This window comes from Schistocerca serialis, unplaced genomic scaffold, assembly GCF_023864345.2.
Source record: "Schistocerca serialis cubense isolate TAMUIC-IGC-003099 unplaced genomic scaffold, iqSchSeri2.2 HiC_scaffold_399, whole genome shotgun sequence".
Taxonomy (NCBI): domain Eukaryota; kingdom Metazoa; phylum Arthropoda; class Insecta; order Orthoptera; family Acrididae; genus Schistocerca; species Schistocerca serialis.
In genome coordinates this window covers 12,501-17,500 of record NW_026047974.1, presented here as the reverse complement: position 1 = coordinate 17,500, position 5,000 = coordinate 12,501, and the positions used below count along the sequence as shown (strand labels likewise).

The following is a 5,000-nucleotide window of genomic DNA, read 5'->3' as shown; positions in this document are numbered from 1 at the left end:
TTATTTTTCGTCACTACCTCCCCGTGCCGGGAGTGGGTAATTTGCGCGCCTGCTGCCTTCCTTGGATGTGGTAGCCGTTTCTCAGGCTCCCTCTCCGGAATCGAACCCTGATTCCCCGTTACCCGTTACAACCATGGTAGGCGCAGAACCTACCATCGACAGTTGATAAGGCAGACATTTGAAAGATGCGTCGCCGGTACGAGGACCGTGCGATCAGCCCAAAGTTATTCAGAGTCACCAAGGCAAACGGACCGGACGAGCCGACCGATTGGTTTTGATCTAATAAAAGCGTCCCTTCCATCTCTGGTCGGGACTCTGTTTGCATGTATTAGCTCTAGAATTACCACAGTTATCCAAGTAACGTGGGTACGATCTAAGGAACCATAACTGATTTAATGAGCCATTCGCGGTTTCACCTTAATGCGGCTTGTACTGAGACATGCATGGCTTAATCTTTGAGACAAGCATATGACTACTGGCAGGATCAACCAGGGAGCTGCGTCAACTAGAGCTGAGCAGCCGGCCGCCCGGGAGTGTGTCCCGGGGGCCCGCGCGAACACGCAAGCGTCCGCTCAATTATTCTGCAAACAGGAGGAGGCTGAGCTCCCCTGCACAACACACCTCGAAACCCTCTCAGGTCCCGGCGGCGCGCAGCGCCGTCCTAAGTACTTGGTCGGGTTCGAGAGAGGCGCAATCGCCCGGAGTTAGGCGAGTAGACGCTTTAGGTGCGACCACCCGTGCTCCCAACTGAGCTTGCCGCTGCCGACAGAGGCCCGGGAGCGTGCTGTCGTGGCATTGCCGGCGGGAGACAACACGCGCCACCTACGGTGACCGGCAGCTCCAACGCCAGCGCCACAGAAGGACAAAAGCCCCACTTGGGTGCCGAAGCGAACTCTCCCAGCACAGCGCACGCGCCAACACGTCCGCACAGCTGCGATACAAACCACCTGCGAGAACCGCTGGGGCGACCGAGCAGCAGACGGCGTCGCGGCGCCGAGCGCCGGGCGGCGGCGCATCCTCAGCGCACACAGTCCTCAATCGGACCAGCACACTGCAGATGGCCACCGCGCTTCGCACCGGGCCCGCGAGGACCTACTTTGGCCGCAAGGCGCCGCGAGCAGGGGGCGCCGGCGCGCAGCTGCGCCGCCTGCCGCGTCCGTCGGCCGGCGCGCCTGCCACTGGCCGCCCCCACCAGCCGGCTGTAGCGCGTGCGCCCACGCACCGCGCTGCCAGCACGCCGGGCGGCCCCCCCTCACCGGCCGGGGACGGTCCCACCCAGCCACCGCCGCGTATCGCCTCACACCCAGATCCCCTTTCGCGTTCGTGGGCATGGTGGGTCCCCTTTCACGTTCGTGGGCATGGTGGGTATCCCTGAAACAACCGGTTAATAGCTCGACCGATCGTCGCCAACACTGATTCACCTCTAGCGAGAACAACCGCACCACAACGGGTTACCTGTTGTTCATTTGCGTAACGTCACCAGCAAACGTAGACGTCCATCGCCATTTGCAACGAGTATTGCATGCCTGTGTCAGGTGTCACAACACACTACGTCTGCCCACATAGACGCAACAACATGTGCACGCCTCGAGAACACGTGGAAGGTAGCCCCCGTACGTATGCGGTGTCCATTGCGCGAACGACTGTCAGCCGGCCTCTGCAGGATGTCGCAGATGTGGAACGCGGTGCAACATGCTATCACGGTGTGTGAGAAGAGACGACTACGTCCGAATACACGCTCCACTACATCAACAGACTGCTCATGCTGATCGCCATCCAGGGCGTCCGTTCCTCCCACACGTCTGAATGGCGTACCACACTGCAATCCAGCTCTTATAGGGAGACGACACGTAGCTGCGTGCACAATATTTGGACTGTATGGTCTGCCGTTGCTAGGCGCAGTCGTCGTACGGTCACACATGTGCCACGATGTATCATTCAGTACATACGGACCAATGTGCAGTACAGTTTGTGGGTTTTGCGTACATCGGCGGACAGGTGACAGGCCGTACCACAACGTAGGCTGAGTACGTCGGCATGCGAAGGGCATTGAACATGCAAACTTCTCAACGACCAGCTTGCGAAGGCAGGGGGGAAGGGGGGGGGGGGCATGTACGTCCTGCTGCTATCCACATTACAGTGTATAGCAGGAGCATGTGGAAAGTCAGCAACACCTGCAAGGTGTTTAACATGACGCGATACACAGGGGACCGGGCAGTGCGAATAGCGAACTATATTGCGAGGGTTGCGGTTAGGCAACACTACACTAATTTAACGAGTTGCATAACAATTACAGAGCAGGTTCAGCGACAACGTGCGTCAGGTTAAGGCGCAATATAGGTTAGGTTGAGGCACAATATAGGTTAGGTTAAGGCACAACATGGGTTACGTTAAGGCACAAATTGGGTTACGTTAAGGCACAACATGGGTTACATTAAGGCACAACATGGGTTACGTTAAGGCACAAATTAGGTTACGTTAAGGCACAAATTAGGTTACGTTAAGGCACAAATTAGGTTACGTTAAGGCACAAATTAGGTTACGTTAAGGCACAAATTAGGTTACGTTAAGGCACAAATTAGGTTACGTTAAGGCACAAATTAGGTTACGTTAAGGCACAAATTAGGTTACGTTAAGGCACAAATTAGGTTACGTTAAGGCACAAATTAGGTTACGTTAAGGCACAAATTAGGTTACGTTAAGGCACAAATTAGGTTACGTTAAGGCACAAATTAGGTTACGTTAAGGCACAAATTAGGTTACGTTAAGGCACAAATTAGGTTACGTTAAGGCACAAATTAGGTTACGTTAAGGCACAAATTAGGTTACGTTAAGGCACAAATTAGGTTACGTTAAGGCACAAATTAGGTTACGTTAAGGCACAAATTAGGTTACGTTAAGGCACAAATTAGGTTACGTTAAGGCACAAATTAGGTTACGTTAAGGTACAATATGGGTTAGGTTAAGGTACAATATGGGTTAGGTTAAGGTACAATATGGGTTAGGTTAAGGTACAATATGGGTTAGGTTAAGGTACAATATGGGTTAGGTTAAGGCACAACGTAGGTTAGGTTAAGGCACAACATAGGTTAGGTTAAGGCACAACATAGGTTAGGTTAAGGCACAACATAGGTTAGGTTAAGGCACAACATAGGTTAGGTTAAGGCACAACATAGGTTAGGTTAAGGCACAACATAGGTTAGGTTAAGGCACAACATAGGTTAGGTTAAGGCACAACATAGGTTAGGTTAAGGCACAACATAGGTTAGGTTAAGGCACAACGTAGGTTAGGTTAAGGCACAACGTAGGTTAGGTTAAGGCACAACGTAGGTTAGGTTAAGGCACAACGTAGGTTAGGTTAAGGCACAACGTAGGTTAGGTTAAGGCACAACGTAGGTTAGGTTAAGGCACAACGTAGGTTAGGTTAAGGCACAACGTAGGTTAGGTTAAGGCACAACGTAGGTTAGGTTAAGGCACAACGTAGGTTAGGTTAAGGCACAACGTAGGTTAGGTTAAGGCACAACGTAGGTTAGGTTAAGGCACAACGTAGGTTAGGTTAAGGCACAACGTAGGTTAGGTTAAGGCACAACGTAGGTTAGGTTAAGGCACAACGTAGGTTAGGTTAAGGCACAACGTAGGTTAGGTTAAGGCACAACGTAGGTTAGGTTAAGGCACAACGTAGGTTAGGTTAAGGCACAACGTAGGTTAGGTTAAGGCACAACGTAGGTTAGGTTAAGGCACAACGTAGGTTAGGTTAAGGCACAACGTAGGTTAGGTTAAGGCACAACGTAGGTTAGGTTAAGGCACAACGTAGGTTAGGTTAAGGCACAACGTAGGTTAGGTTAAGGCACAACGTAGGTTAGGTTAAGGCACAACGTAGGTTAGGTTAAGGCACAACGTAGGTTAGGTTAAGGCACAACATAGGTTAGGTTAAGGCACAACATAGGTTAGGTTAAGGCACAACATAGGTTAGGTTAAGGCACAACATAGGTTAGGTTAAGGCACAACATAGGTTAGGTTAAGGCACAACATAGGTTAGGTTAAGGCACAACATAGGTTAGGTTAAGGCACAACGTAGGTTAGGTTAAGGCACAACGTAGGTTAGGTTAAGGCACAATGTAGGTTAGGTTAAGGCACAACGTAGGTTAGGTTAAGGTACAACGTAGGTTAGGTTAAGGTACAACGTAGGTTAGGTTAAGGTACAACGTAGGTTAGGTTAAGGTACAACGTAGGTTAGGTTAAGGTACAACGTAGGTTAGGTTAAGGTACAACGTAGGTTAGGTTAAGGTACAACGTAGGTTAGGTTAAGGTACAACGTAGGTTAGGTTAAGGTACAACGTAGGTTAGGTGAAGGCGCAATGTAGGTTAGGTTAAGGTACGATATACCTTAGGTTAAGGTACAATATCGCTTAGGTTAAGGTACAATATAGCTTAGGTTAAGGTACACGTTGTAGGGAAAGGTGTATTTTGGGGGGGGAGGGGGCGGCAGGTTCGTTGATAGTGATTATCGTAAGTGCATGCCTGCGGGATCATCCGATTTGTCACGTCAGGATGCACTTGTGGCTCATGACAGGCGGCGCTCCGATTCCAAGGTTGTGGCAGATCTGTGTCTTTCATTCCTGCCATTGTTTGTGTACTGTGACAGGAGGCAGTATTGTGATGTTGGGTGCACCCCTGTGTAGGACATGTGTGGGTGTTCGTGGCTTAGCTGAGCAATGGCGGATGTCGGAAGGGTGGGATATTCTGTTTTCTGGGTGGACCTCCCGGTCTGGTTATGATAGTGTGGATTGTGTAATGTGGCGGAGAGGATGCACCGGATGTTCTTCCATGCTGGTGGTTAGATATTGTGTGTGTGCCTGTTAGAGGCAGAGAGTAGTGTGTGATAGTGTCTGGCTGACGTGTGGTTCTCATTGTGTGCAGAGTCTTTCAGCATGTATAGGGACGGTTGTATATATTATCTGTATTCTGATGGCTCTGCATCTATTACTAATCAGTGCCGT

General features: G+C 50.4%; 1 non-coding gene across 1 annotated transcript in view; it reads right to left on the bottom strand.

Annotated features, from left to right (window-relative positions):
• Positions 1-495, bottom strand: part of LOC126446539 (small subunit ribosomal RNA) — a 1,909-nt gene extending 1,414 nt beyond the window's left edge. The window contains exon 1 of the ribosomal RNA XR_007583316.1: positions 1-495. This exon is cut by the window's left edge and continues 1,414 nt beyond it. This is a non-coding gene — a ribosomal RNA (small subunit ribosomal RNA).
• Between the last annotated feature and the right edge of the window lie 4,505 nt (positions 496-5,000).